Here is a 15,804-nt window from a genome sequence, read left to right on the forward strand (position 1 = left end):
GAACCAACTTCCTCAAAAAGTCTGCTAAAGCACAAAAAGTAAAATAAGAATCAAAAAATGGGATGGCATCAAACAAAAAAACTCCTTCACAGCAAAGGAAACAATCAAGAACATGAACAGAGAGAGAGGTGCCACCTGCACCTCAGATAGAGCTTTAATCTCCAGGATATAAAAAACACTCAAAAAATTTAACCCCCCCCCCAAAAAAAGCAACCCAAACAATAAATGGGCAAAAGAACTAAACAGAAGAAATAATATAAATGGCCAACAAATATATATATATATATATAAAACAATGTTCAACATCTTTAGCAACTAGAGAAATGCAAATTCAAACTACACTGAGATTCCAAACTCACTCCAGTCAGAATGGCAATTATCAAGAATACAAATAACAATAAATGTTGGCAAGGATGTCGGGGAAAATGATCACTCATACATTGCTGATGGGGCTGCAAATTAGCGCAACCACTCTGGAAAGCAGTATGGAGATTCTTCAGAAAACCTGGAATGGAATTACCATTTGACCCAGTTATCCCATTTCTTGGTATATACCCCAAGGATTTAAAATCAGCATAGACAGTGACATAGTCACATTAATGTTTACAGCAGCTCAGTTCACAAGAGGTAAGCTATGAAACCAACCTAGATGCCCTACAATAGATGAAAATGGAACATTATTCAGTCATAAAGAAGAATGAAATTACAGCATTTGCTGGTAAATAGTTGGAACTGAAGACTATCATGCTAAGCGAAATAAGCCAGTCCCAAAAAACCAAAGACCCAATGTTCTCTATAATATGTGGATGTTGAAATATAAGGGCTGGAGGGGGGAAGAATAGAAGTTCAATGAATTGGACAAAGGAAAATGAAGAGACTGGAGGGGGGAATAGGGTAAGGAAAGACAATAGAATGAATTGGGCCTAACTTTCCTAGGTTCATGTATGAATACATGACCAATAAAACTCCACATCATGTACAAGAAAGGGCATCTAATTAGAATAAGTTATACTCTATGTATGTACAATATGTCAAAATACACTCTACTGTCATGTATATCTAAAAAGAATAAATAAATAAAATTTAAAAATTGTTTTGCAAAAGACCAGGTCCCACTTGGGAACTTGATCGTTACCTTTACATCTATTCGTCACCCACTCTATTCCAGGTACTGTGCCAGGTAGGGTAAGGGGCTACTAATATGACTATTACTTAATCTCAAGGAAATTTAAAAATTAGTTGATGACTAAAATGTATAATAATGAAAGACATGGTAGCATGTATTTCTACTACTAGGTCTCTCAATAATGGGGTTATCTTACAAAGTCTCTGAGATAATCCCCTACTAGTTTTGGGAACCACCAAGAAGTAGCACTTTTTAGGGACATTTTCCTTGGTCACTAATCTGTTCCCTAAAGTAGTTCATGCCGGTAGGCCTTAACTGTAATGCTAAAGTTTGCATTAAGATACAAATGTCATATATGAGGAAGAAGTGAATGATTTTCTTTTGCTGAAGGTTTAGCATCACGGTGGTTTACTTTCACATGAGCTACGTAATAAAAAAGAAATTTCTCCAAGATACTCCACAACAACAGGACAGTTTCCCCATCTGGGCATTTCTCCTGCCAAATGATGGAGACCAAATGATGGAAAAGCTGTTTCTTCTGGGTTCAAACCAGACCTTCTCTACCACTACCACGAGGAAACCTAGAGCAGTAAGTATATCTAACATTTCACTCACGTTTTGTCCCCACTTATAAAGCTAGTGGCTTGTGACTTATCCTCATATTAGAAACCCTCTTATCTGACATGTTCAGGATAGGTGGTTGACTCATTTATTAAATAAATGTATTAAAGTCAAGAATCTTCAAAAACAATACCTTAAACATTCTTTATAAATGAAAACATTTCAATGCATTTAGCTTGCTGCTCTTTTGATGTAGGTCTTTGCTTTGAGTGTGAATCTGCTAGTTAGATATCTACAATGTCTTACATAAAGCACATCCATTGTGCATCATCCATGATTTCCAAGTTTTTGTCATTATAATAAAGTGAGAGATTAAGACACTTGGAAACAATCTGAGTTAACTGTTATTCCCATTTCCCCAGTCTTTTATGATCGGCACACCTACAGCTAACTCAACCACAATTTTTCTTTAGCAAATTGACTAGCATTCTTTTAATTTTTCATATAAACACTTCTCTTAACTTGTGAATGTCACATTAGTTTACTTAATAATCATTTACTATATTTACATAGTATAATAGCAGTGAGACTATCATCAAAAGATTTGGAACTCCTGGTAAACAGCCATCACAAGGGGACCAGAAGCGCATGCGTGTACTAAAAGACAGCCTTCTGCAGTGTCATAGACATTACCATGTAGATTTTATGGAAAACACAGCGTCTGCTCATCTACTCAGATGGAGATGCGATAAGGAATCCACTCTTCTTTCTTGAGCTTGTAACTCTTGTAAATTCCTGTTCATTTAGAAAAGAATCAAACAAATAAACTGCAAAAGAACCTGTTTAACACCTCCCCCGACATTACAACTAGAGAATGACCTTAATCAAAAGGCACAGATCTAAACAAAAATCTACAGGGAAGGAAGCAAAGAATTCAAGGCAGAAAACAAGGGGGAACAGAGAAAATTTTTTCCTCTGCATTCTTCTGAAGAAAAGTCATGTATGAATATAGCATTACTAAAGTAAAAAGAGAAAGATACTACCTTACCAAGTGCTGTGCACTGCCACTCAAGTTCATAAAGGGACTTACTGCCCACAGCTTCCCAAATCATCAAAGATGGGTTGCAATAAGATAACCTTGAGAATTCCTCTCAGGTTTCTTTGCACAAACCTTGACAAGTGAATGACATTTTTAAAGAAAAACCAGCATACCACATGGCTGGTTTGGCAAGTTTATAAAGTTGTTTCAAATGCAATCACCAGTTATGCGATTTAAAAAGCATTTTTAAATGTCTTATAGTACACAGGCAAAAGGAACAAAGTGAGTTCAGTGTCTCTAACCAAATAAAAAGCTTTGAAGAAGTAGCTGGCACCAGAAAACATGTTCTGACTGGACAATTTAAGCAGGGCACCCATTTAATACTACAGTTGCTCCTCCATATCTACATTCAATCTGCAGCACAACAATCCAGAAAACGTACTCATTCTATGAAGTACCTTAGGAACTCTTCAAGAAATAGCAGAAATTAGTTCATTTCCTTAGTGACAGAAGAGATTAAGTCACCCTAGAAGGGGCAATGTGGTTTTACCAGTCCCACGAAATGTAACAAGCAACTATAGATACTAAGCAATATTTTCTAAACAAGTAACATCCTCAAGGACCATTTACAACAATGATAAAACCAAGTAGTAGCCCTTCCTTCTTGCATTTGATCTCCATAGACACATATTCTCTGTAAGTTGGGAGACACTTGTTTACATAAAATAAAACTCCAGCTAGTGTAAAATGTGTATCAGAATACCTGCAAATGATATTTTTGCAGAAACTGTACAATAATAGAGGTGGCCAATGTGTGATTCGTCACTGGCTATTTTTAAGCCCCAGCCCATTATACTGACTACCATTATAGTTATTTAAGCATGAAATGTTTGCCCTCATTTTTATTCTTATGCTTCATGGACCATTTGCTGTCAGCTATAAAATCATTTACAAGGTAATGGAGTTTACAGTTGAGAAAAACAAGAAGCCTCCTAAACAATCTCAGAATATTGACTTAGTGTCAGGCAGGTGGCATGAACTTAAATTGAATGTGAAACTGGAGTAAAAGGTGACTTTTTAACAAGTGCTTTCTTAAAAATAAATGAGCAGAGGGCTTTGCAGATGTTCAGGTATTGTTTCCCCTTTAATAAGAAAGAGCTTAGCCATAGAGGGATGAGAACTTGGAAATAACCTGCAAAGTCTTCACAGTTCACACACCACAACTGGAAAAATTGGGCAAGACAAGACTAATGAGAAATAGAATGCCATATCTCACAACCATGCCTTCTACTAGAAATGTTCTATTTTCCAATAAACATAAAAAGTAAGACATTTCAAAAAATCTGTAATGCCTACCATGTGTGTGCAGGCACCATTCTAGATACCACAGAGGGTTATGAAGATGACAAGAACTTAGTTTTAAGATAAATACATGAATAACTTTAGCACAAAGTAGACTACAGCAGTGCTACAAACAAAACGTATTCATGCTGTAATATAAAGCTCACCAGTTGTCAGGTTCAGCCAAGAGAATGAGTTCCACCCCAGTGCTGCTGTGTAGGGGAAGCGCCCCCTGCAGGCCTTAGAGTACCACTGCATACATATGCTTCCTCCACTACCTGGAAGCTCTTTGAAGAACTGAAGATTTTATTTATTCTGGGTTTCTAGCACTTAGGTAATATCTAGTACATACAAAGAAGTTACTAAGTGTAAAATGAAACAATTTAAATTAAATTTCCTCCATCAAGAATTGGCCACTATTCCTTCTTCCCCTTTCTCTACATGCATCTGTTCATGTTTCTAACACATGAAATATAAAATTTCTAAATATAAAAATTCTACCCAGCTAAAATGCTGATTCTTCATTATAGAAATATCTCATTTACCTCAGGTATTCACCCCAGGCAGAAATGTTATAACTTTTCTCTGGATTTTTCTATAATTCATATCCTTCAAGCTTCTAAAATGGTTTGAAATGACTAGGTTCTTAAATCAATTGTTGCATCTAAGTCTCATTTGACACTACTCCCCCAAAAAGTTTTGTTTGATTATTGCTATGTGTAAACGTTTGCTTTTATGTATAAGCTCCTAGAGGAAACCATTTGGCTCCTTCGTGAGGCCTCCAGCACCCTCAGGAAACATCCGTTTACTGATTTAACAATAACTTATTTAGCATCAATATTGTTCCTGAAGCTAAATAAAATATTGATTAAATGAAATCATATTTCCAGAGGTGTTTGAAAGATCCTTAGCCTTTGAAAACACTTATCTCTTCTAACACGGTGCTGTTTTGCTCAAAGGCTACTGGTACCCTGACTAAGACTAACTACTCCATTTACTTTTTGCCTTAAACCTTCAAGTACTGTCTTTCTCTGAGACATCTGCCTCCTGGATAACATTACAGACAACACAGACTGACAAACCTTTATCCATGCCTTATCTTACATCAAAGAGAGTATAAAGTTCAATGAAAAATAGTATGCTTCTTTATGATTTTTCCTTAACTTGTACACAGGAGATTCCTAGATTCAAAATGCAAAAGTCCTTTTTTCCCCATGAAAATTTCATGTCCCTTCATTTGGTCCTTCATATTCCTAACATAGCAAAATAAAAACAAAATGGAGAGAACACTAACTGTACAGCTTTTAGCTCATTGCTGGATGCATAGTAAAGACTGGACCAAAAAAAAATAGTTAACTATTTTTAATAGTAATAAACAGGCAAAAAGTTTGTTAACTCTAAGGAATCTTGAACATAAGTGGATATTTTGTTTCACAGACAGTTCTCATGTAATCAGAGATTTCAAAAGTCAACATTCAGAAAAGTTTATTTTAAAAAATTTAAGAGCCACGCTGGGCGGTCTGTAGTGGGAATTTTACATGCATTCACTTTGAAGTTTCTCATTTACAAGAGATCATTTGTATTTCCTTCAGAGAACATAAAGCATGTTTGTTACTTTCAATCACATGTCAATGGTTTCATTCTCGACACCATGACCATCCCAACAAGAACATCAGCAATCACAACAGGATATGAGTATCTCACTTGAGCACTTCACAGTCACCAGATTGCATCATGTGTACCTCATATTTCTGAGAATTCATCCTCCAATCTTATAGATTGTTAATTTTCATATTAAACTAAAGCTGCTGATTCACCTAAGAGAAAACAAAGAAAGAACATGTACAATTATCTTTGAATCAACAGCTGCTATGCCCACTGAAATATTCCCCCTGTCTCACATTGGAACACCATCGCTCTGCTTTTGCAACTAAAAGGAGATTGTTCTAAATGCAGATGATGGGAAGGATAAATCATCTTACTTTCATGTCTTCCCCAGAGTGATTTAAAGGAAATGTTTTAGAAAATGTTTATAACATTTAAATTTGGGTGTTTTTTTGAAACACTAACAAAACCTAATGTAGAATGCTTATAAAACTCCTTGAAGACCCCAAAACACAACAAAAATGCCAGGTCCATTATAAGTGAATTAAATGTATCTATGGGGATTCAAAATAAAGACAATTTGCTCTGATTAAAAAAAAAAAAAAAAAAAACCCTCTGGAGTAAATTTCAAACAATTTGAGTGATCCTAGAAATCATTATAATCTCTCACCATCTGTGTCTTCTGACTTCTCCATTCCTAACCTCTGTTCAGTTTTTCTCGTCACAGCCCCAAAGTAAAAAGCCTATTTTAAAGGTTATCCTCTCTTTTCCCACCTCTGTTGGGCAGACGTCCCTACTATTATAGTAGCAATTAAAAATAATAATAACTCTAGCTTACCAATGACTGAGATTGTTACAGATCTCCTACTGGACCATCCTCTGGTTAAATGTTTAAAGCTCAATTAAAATGCAAATTAACTGTAGACTATATAGTAATTACAGCAATAGCAGGACAGGAAAAAAGTTGTGTCCAAGAATGCAAATCTTTGGAACTGTAATTAAATGTGTAATTGTTTCTATTTTACAGAAACTTCTATGACCTGGAAAGGGACCAGGAAATCCTAGCTAAAATGGTGTCAGATTAGTATATTGCAATCTGGTGGAGAAAAGTCACCTTAGAGACACAACAGTTTTAACCATGTATCTTTTATGTCCTGTCACTGAGCTAATTTTTCCTGAATTGTTAAATTGGGTGGGTTAACATAGCAAAACCCTTTTAGTTCTTTTGGAAAAGATACTGGTCACTTGATGACCTTCAATAATTTATCAATGAAGAAGAAACATGTCTTCACATATGTTGAGAGATGACTTCTAAATAACGAGATCAATATTTGCATGTTTCATATGGGTGTGTAGGAACAGTGTACATACAGGGCTTTAGTAAGATATATATGTCTGTAAAGAACATATGCTTATTCATATGGACCGCATTTCACATGACAGTGGCTGGCGGTGGGGGTGCCAGGAGGATGTACAATTGGAATGAGAGAAAACCAACAGCAATAAGAGTAGGACAGAAGGCACAAAGCACTGAAGGAGTCATGAGAGGCAGATGATTATAAGTCATAATGGTACAGAGATCAGTTTGCATTCTGATGATCTCAGAGAGGCAATAAGTACAAGAAAGGAACAGAAGAAATTAACAATTGCCAAAAAATTAAGAAAAAAACACACCTTACAAGAAATGACTGTGGCAGAGAATTAGTAAGGGTTTATCAATATGGAATAAATCATATTTATATAAAGCTATACATTCCCATGGAATATCTATAGAATAACCAATGGGAGAGTGTGGACACACAGAAAAAGCAATAGCATCATGATTTCTACAAATGTTCTTTCTCCCAATATATTCATCGTTACTGAAAAATATGATACAAGTTGATAATATAGACAGACAAATTGTAAGTGCCCTAGCAGGAAGAGTCTGAATATTTTCTTAAGAACAAAATGTTCTGCACTATCTTGAAGGGATGTGAAGTGGTATCAAAAATTGTTAGAATCCTTTTGCTGCATCTCTGTTGGCCCAAAGAACAGCATCTTTAATGAACAATGACCTGGGTACTGCTTCAACATCTTGACATGGCCACAAACCATCTCAAAATTGCTGACCTCCATCAGAAATTGATAGTATTGATTCTAGTCTTGGACATTTTCAGGAAAATGGAAAAGAATTTAACCACTTGTCTTTCTTTAGCTCTAGTTTTAAAGTAGTGATATTCTAAAAGTAAAAGCCAACAATATACCATAAATTAAGTGTCAAGCTACTAACAATAGCTATTAGGCAAGTAATACGTGATTCCATTTACCCGTAAGAATCTTTACACTAGAATAAAATCCTTAAAGAAGAGAGAGATGATGCTAATCATTAGGAAAATCTGGAAAACCTTTCAAGAAAAAAGGCCTGAAAAGACAGGTTTTTAAATTTCGACCTCACTAGTCATCTAAGAAATACAAACAAAATCAGTGAGATTCACCTACAAATAGTAAAAAAAAAAAAATCATAAGATGTAAGTTGAGCAAGCAGACAATGAAACAAGCATGCTTACAGAGAGTGGAACTTCCTTTTTAGAAAACAATCTGGGAAAAGCCTTTGACCTGGCTATTTCACAGCTGGGAATCTATTCTGAGTAAATAATCTAAAATTCAAATAAAAATGTATGTAACCAGATGTCCCCTGAAACATTGCAGATGATACAAAGAAATGACTAGCAATGTAAGAATGGTTAAGTAAATTATATTATATTTTTAATAGTACATACATGTTGTAAAGAGTTTTTAATTACACATGAAAACACTCAAAATACTAAGTTGAAAAGCAGGACTTCACACTTTATGCTAGATGTGATGTCAAACTCATTCATGTGTGTGTGTGTGAATGTGTGCTTTCACAACCATGCACACACTTTGAATATTGCATTCTGAGATCACTATCTCTCTAAAGACACACATTGTTTTTCTAATGACAAAAACCACATTATTTAAAGAAAAAAAATTTCATGGTTTTCCAATAATGCTGTGCAGCTAGAACAAAATATCATTTTGGACTTATTACATTTGGTTAACAATAAGTAAGAATTATGAGCTTCCAGACAAGGTCTAGGCATGGTAAAGTACAGCCTATCTTAACTACATGCACATTATCCATTTAAACAAGCTGAAAGCCAACCATTTTAGGATATCAAATCACACTTATGATTTAGATATATTTGGTATGTGAAAAGCAAATCATTCTTTGTACTGAGCCATGCCAAGAATCTTTATTAACTTGTAAACTTCAGACAAAGCAGAATATATTTGAAACAACATAAAACACATTTTTTGCCAAGATTCTATATAGATCCTACAGTTCTTCCAAACAAGCCTAAACTTAATGTTTAACTTAATTCTGACCATTAAACATTCATAACCTTTTGCTGTCAAGAGATGTAAAATCTGTTTCTCCCGAGTCTATAGTTTTTAGACTTCATTGCTGTGTAAAATGTTTTTATTTCTACACTATAGATGAGTGCCAAATCAAATGAAAGGTCTTCTTTCTCTTCCCCAGGAAAAGATATTACAAAGACTAGTATTGTCCATGAATTGACAGAAATTATTTATCAATACCAATAGAAGTGGAAAAGCTTTTAATTTCTCTCAACCCTAAAACTAGTTTCCATGATTATGTTATCATCAGAACAGAACTAATTTTGAAATGTCTCCTCTGTTTTGTGATGTGGTCCAAAATGGGAATGGATCTTTGTTTTGACAATAGACACTGATGGGCACTCTAAAGGCTTCCTGATGATATAGGGGATCTTTTCTCCAATTCTTGCTTTTCTGTCTTTGGTCACGGTCATTTCTAAGAGTACAATTTCCTTTTCTTATAGAAAAAAGACTATTTCTAAAATTAATCCTGTTGAAGCATGATCAGAACAATTTTTGAGCATAAATTCCCAATTTACTTAAAATAACTTTTCTTGAAATTCTACACAGAAGTAGAATACCTGTGCTCATTTTTACCGTGTAACTGCATGACAATGTGTTCATACATCGCTTTATAAAAGGTAATGGCATTCAAATCCAAATACAAGACAATTTTGAATATAAAGAATTAATCACGTCAATTTGGAGGGCTTATTGGAACAAAAAGTGACAATTAAATGATACTTGATTTCTACCTCCTTTCTAAGGCAATTTCCAACTTTGGAAATATAACTCTGGGGAGTGCTATTAAAATGGCTCAAACAAATTTAAAAATAATTAAAAATGGCTCTATAATAAATTTTTAAAGCCAAAGAATTTTTTAAAATCTCAGTTATTTAGAGACATTGGGATCTGCAGAATTTTAACATATCACATTTACTAGTTGTTTTTTCATTTCTTTATGCTACTTGTATTTTCTCATTTTTATATTAACTTTGTACAACCTGTTTTAAATAATTGAAAGACAAAGTAAGTAGCAGATAGCTCATTTGCCTATAATTTCTTTTATTGTTGTTTTGTTTTTCTTTTTGGTGTTGGACTGGGGATTAAACCCAGCAGCACTTAACCACCCACTCATATTCCCAGCCTTTTAAAAATATTTTTATTTTGAGAAAGGCAAGTTTTCAAAAACTGAAAATTTGTTCACATATCAATATTTTTACAAAGAAACTTTAAAACAAATGAAGAAAAAAGAATATACGTAGCTGAGCGGGGTGCCACATACCCATAATCCTAGCAGCTCAGGAGGCTGAGGCAGGAGGATCGCAAGTTCACAGCCAGCCTCAGCAAAAGTGAGGTGCTAAGCAGCTCAGTGAGACCTTGTCTCTAAATGAAATACAAAATAGGGCTGGGCACATGACTTAGTGGTTGAGTGCTACTGAGTGAAATCCCCAGTACCACCCCCCAAAAGGAATATATGTTTATAAAAGAAGTATATTTTAAACCATGCAACTATTGTTATTATTGACATTTAAATTTTTTAGGTAAATTTACATGTAGGAAAATGCATAAATCCTAACAGTACAATTTCTACAAATGGTTGAGTGCTACTGAGTGAAATCCCCAGTACCGCCCCCCAAAAGGAATATATGTTCATAAAAGAAGTGTATTTTTAAACCATGAAACTATTGTTATTATTGACATTTAAATTTTTTTAGGTAAATTTACATGTAGGAAAATGCATAAATCCTAACAGTACAATTTCTACAAATGGATACATGACTGTAACCCTCACCCACAGGATGACAAAAAACATTTTCATCTCCTTAGAAAATACCCTCATGTCTATTTAGTCTCTTTTTAGTCAATCTGCCCTCCCAGAGGTAATCTTTTTTTATTTTTTTTTAAATCATGCATTAGGGGCTGGAGGTGTATCTCAGTGGTAGAGCGCTAGCCTAGCCTGTGTGAAACACTGGGTTTGATCCTCATCACCACATAAAAATAAATAAATAAAAATAAAAGTATTGAGTCCATGTATTATTAAAAATATGTTTAAAAAAACATGCATTAGGGGCTGGGGATGTGGCTCAAGCGGTAGCGCGCTCGCCTGGCATGTGTGCGGCCTGGGTTTGATCCTCAGCACCACATACAAACAAAGATGTTATGTCTGCCGAAAACTAAAATAAATAAATAAATATTAAAATCTCCCTCTCTCTCTCTCTAAAAAAAAAAAAAAAAACATGCATTAGATTTGCTCTAAAACTTCCTAGAAATGCAATCATACAAGTGTATTTTTTTTGGTCCTTCTACTCTTCTACTCACCCATCTCATGTATGTGTGTGAGATTCATCCATGTTGCTACATGTTCCAGTAGTTCCCTCATTTTTGTTACTGAGTAATATTCTCTTGTATAACTGTTTCAAAATTTGCTTATTTATTCTATTGATGAGTAGGTAGGTACTTATGGATAAGCTGCTATGAACATTTTAATAAGTCGTGTGTGGGATAAATTTTTACTTCTTGTGGGTAAATAGTGGATTGCTGGATCAAGGGAAGGTCATGCAATCTTCTCAAAAAAAAAAAAAAAACTACAAAACTTTTCCCAGAGTAATTATAACATTTAACATTCCTACCAGCAAGGTATGAGAGTTCAGCAGTTCCAAGTCCTCACCAATATATCGTGTTGTCAGTCTTTTTAATTTTGGCCACCCCAGTGTATATATAGTGCTAGCTCATTGTGGTGGTAAATGTCTTTTACCAAAGACTAAGATGCTGACCACTCCTTACTGTGTTTCATTGGACATTCATATAAATACCTTTGGAAAGTGTCCCTTGCAATATTTTCTCCATTTTTATTGAGCCTTTTCCTATTGAACATAGAAGTTTTGTATTATATTGATTTAAGTCCTTTCTCAGATATACTTTACAAATTTTTCACCTGTTAGTGGCTTGCTTACTCATTTACTTAATTATGTCTTTGGGTGAGGAGTCTACCTTTTCAATTTCTATGATTATTTCCTACATCCTGTCAAAAATATCTTGACCTACCACTAATTTGAAAAATGGTATACTATATTTTCTTCTAGAAGTGCTAGAGTTTTAGCTTTTACTTTTAATGTTTTGATTCACCTTCAATTAATTGTGTGTGTGTGTGTGTGTGTGTGTGTTATGAAGAGGAGATGTAGTTTCCTAAATTTTCCCATATGGATATCAAGTTATTTTTATATCACTTACTAACAAGACTCTTCATTCTTCATTTAATTGCTTTGCTGTCTTGAAAAAGAAGTTATTTTATAAATATGTGTCTATTTATGTACCCAATTCTATTCCCTTCATTTGTCTATTCTTATGCAAAAACTCACAACCTTTGATTGCTGTATTTTTATAGCAGTCTAGAATCAGGTAAAATTGCTCTTATTTTTCAAGATTATTTTCACTATTCTAGATTCTTTGCTTTTACATATAATTTTAGAGCAAGCTTGTCAATTCCTACAAATTAAAAGTTTCCTGGGGTAAAGATTAATTTTAACCAGTAAACTAATTCAGGAAGAATTAACATCATAACAATATTAAGTCTTCTGATCCATGATCATGGTATATCTCTCCATTTATTTAAGGGTTTTTTTAAATTTATTTATTTCAGCAACGTTTTGTAGTATTCAGTGTAGAGATTATGCATGTATTTCATTAAATTTATTCCTAAGAACTTTTTATTTTCTGCCACTATTATAAATGAAATTTTAAAATTTGATTCCCAATTGTCCATTGTATTTGTAGATTTGACTTGAATGCTGAGATCTTGCTAAACTCATTAATCAGTTCAAGTCATTTTTTAAGCTATTTCTTACAATTTCTATGTACACATTTATGTCATCCATGAATAAAGGCCATTTTATTCTTTGCATACTCTATACTATTCATTTTTTTCTTGTGTTAGTGTTGAGCGGACTAGTAAATAGGGGTGTGAGAACAGACATTATTTCCTTATTCCCAACTTACGAGAAAAGTAGTTTTCCACTGCTTATAAGTATGATATTTACTGTTCAGTATTTTCAATATGGCTTTTACCAAATATCCCTACAAATAATTCTTTGCTGGGGTGGGAGTAGGTACTGTCTTTTGTACTGTATGCTGTTTAGCAGAAGCCCTGGCTTCTTCCAACTACATGGCTGTAGGTAAAACTTTTCTCCTGGTTGTGACACCCAAAATCATCTCCAGACATTGCATAATGTTCCTGTGGTCAAAGTTATCACCACTTGAGAATCACTTACCTAAACCAGAAATGGGTCAGGCCTAGACACAGAACATTCTAGCTAACTTCATCAGAGAGATCTTCAGAGGGCTTCCAGGGTACAGACTTGGGTCTTCTGAATTGCAAGTGGACTTGCTTGATTCATTGATTTAAACCCCTTTGCCTATTGATATGCTGTCTCAGTCTGTTTGGGCTGCTATAAGCAAACTGGGTGCCTTGTAAACAATACATATTTCTTACACTTATGAAGACTTGGAGATCCAAAGGGCCAGCAATTCTGTGCCTGGCAAGGCTGTGCTGCCCCATAGACGATACCTTTTCACTGTGTCCTCACATGACAGAATGGCAACTGAATTCCCCAGGATCTCTTTTAGAAGTGCACTACTTACATTTGTTTTTGTTTTTGTTTTTTGTAAATCCACTCATCTTTATTAAAACAAATATTCAATAAACTTTCAAAAACACTGAGTGCCACTCTTTCCAGTAAGTATTTTTCAAAACTTATTTAATTTTCTTAAATACATGTGTGCAAGGAATTAATATATATTGCTTTTTGTTTGTTTCAAGTACTAAGGATTGAACACAGGGGCACTCTAACACTGAGCTGCATCCCCAATCCCTTTTATTTTATTTTTTTTTTTTAATTTTTCGACAGGATCTCACTAAGTTGCTCAGGCTGACCTTGAACTTGTGATCTTCCTGTTGCAGCTCTCAAATTGCAGGATTATGGTCATGAATCATCATGCCTGGTTTGCAATGTTTTTTATTATTTTTAAATGTAGCTATAAGCATATTTTTAAAAAAATTCTCTTTTGATTTCTAATAGAATATCAACAAATATATACTCTCAAAATCACACTAATAATTCAAAGAGATCATGATACCATAAAGTTTGAGACTCACTTGTGTAAATACTCAAATTAAACTACAAAGATGATCAGAGATTTTCACATCTGATAAAAAAAAATCAAGACCCATCTCTATGTCATTAAACATAAATCATCATTTGTCTATGCCCATTTAAGATAAAATAGATTCATTATAAGGATACTGGAGGGTCTAGACAGTATAATAGGGCAAAATCAACAAAAATATTGAGAAAAATAAATATTGGCATAGAGATAGTCCAGAAAAAGTAAAAACTTTTTACCTGCAAACAACATATACAACTCTGTAGCACTCTATAAAAAATAAGTTAGTAGAATTAATAAATGAATTTAAGAGGTGGATGGGCAAAACTCAATATAAAATTCATTTGTGAGGCTTAGTTAGTTCTCATGATCTAATAAGCTCCCAAAGTTTCTACCTTCTACTACTATCATCTTAGGAGTGAAGATTTCTTTTTTTTTCTTTTCTTTTTTATTGGTTGTTCAAAACATTACAAAGCTCTTGACATATCATATTTCATACATTAGATTCAAGTGGGTTATGAACTCCCATTTTTACCCCAAATACAGATTGCAGAATCACATCGGTTACACATCCACATTTTTACATAATGCCATATTAGTAACTGTTGTATTCTGCTACCTTTCCTATACTCTACTATCCCCCCTCCCCTCCCCTCCCATCTTCTCTCTCTACCCCATCTACTGTAATTCATTTCTCTCCTTGTTTTTTTCCCATTCCCCTCACAACCTCTTATATGTAATTTTGTGTAACAATGAGGGTCTCCTTCCATTTCCATGCAATTTCCCTTTTCTCTCCCTTTCCCTCCCACCTCATGTCTCTGTTTAATGTTAATCTTTTCCTCCTGCTCTTCCTCCCTGCTCTGTTCTTAGTTGCTCTCATTATATCAAAGAAGACATTTGGCATTTGTTTTTTAGGGATTGGCTAGCTTCACTTGGCATAATCTGCTCTAATGCCATCCATTTCCCTGCAAATTCCATGATTTTGTCATTTTTTTAGTGCAGAGTAATACTCCATTGTGTATAAATGCCACATTTTTTTTTATCTATTCATCTATTGAAGGGCATCTGGGTTGGTTCCACAGTCTAGCTATTGTGAATTGTGCTGCTATGAACATCCATGTGGCAGTATCCCTGTAGTACGCTCTTTTAAGGTCTTCAGGGAATAGTCCGAGAAGGGCAATAGCTGGGTCAAATGGTGGTTCCATTCCCAGCTTTCCCAGGAATCTCCATACTGCTTTCCAAATTGGCCGCACCAGATTTCAATGCATGAATCTCAGAGGGACATAAACACCAGACCACAACATAGGCTCTGCTTCACTGTCACAGGTGTAGTACTTACGTGAAACACGAATGATCGAACATAGGACCCCTATGATGCTGCAGTATCCCCCTCCAAGGAGTCATTCTCAGGCCTCCAAGCTTTCTGTGTCTATCAGAGATAGGATAGGACCAACAGCAGCCTTCTTCATCAACCTTATTTGTCTTACCCAAACAATTAGAGCCAAGACCTTTTCTTAACTCCAACATAAGGTTATTGCAGTAGGGAGAATGACTTAGTAAGCTT

The 15,804-nt window shown here is 34.7% G+C and overlaps 1 long non-coding RNA gene across 2 annotated transcripts in view; it reads right to left on the reverse strand.

Moving 5' to 3' along the window:
* The window catches only part of LOC131424628 (uncharacterized), a 559,968-nt gene that overhangs the window by 282,148 nt on the left and 262,016 nt on the right, over positions 1-15,804 (reverse strand). The window lies entirely within an intron of this gene.

The sequence above is a fragment of the Marmota monax genome, unplaced genomic scaffold, assembly GCF_021218885.2.
Source record: "Marmota monax isolate L192 unplaced genomic scaffold, Marmota_monax_Labrador192_F-V1.1 WCK01_AAM20220418_F8-fsc00037, whole genome shotgun sequence".
Taxonomy (NCBI): domain Eukaryota; kingdom Metazoa; phylum Chordata; class Mammalia; order Rodentia; family Sciuridae; genus Marmota; species Marmota monax.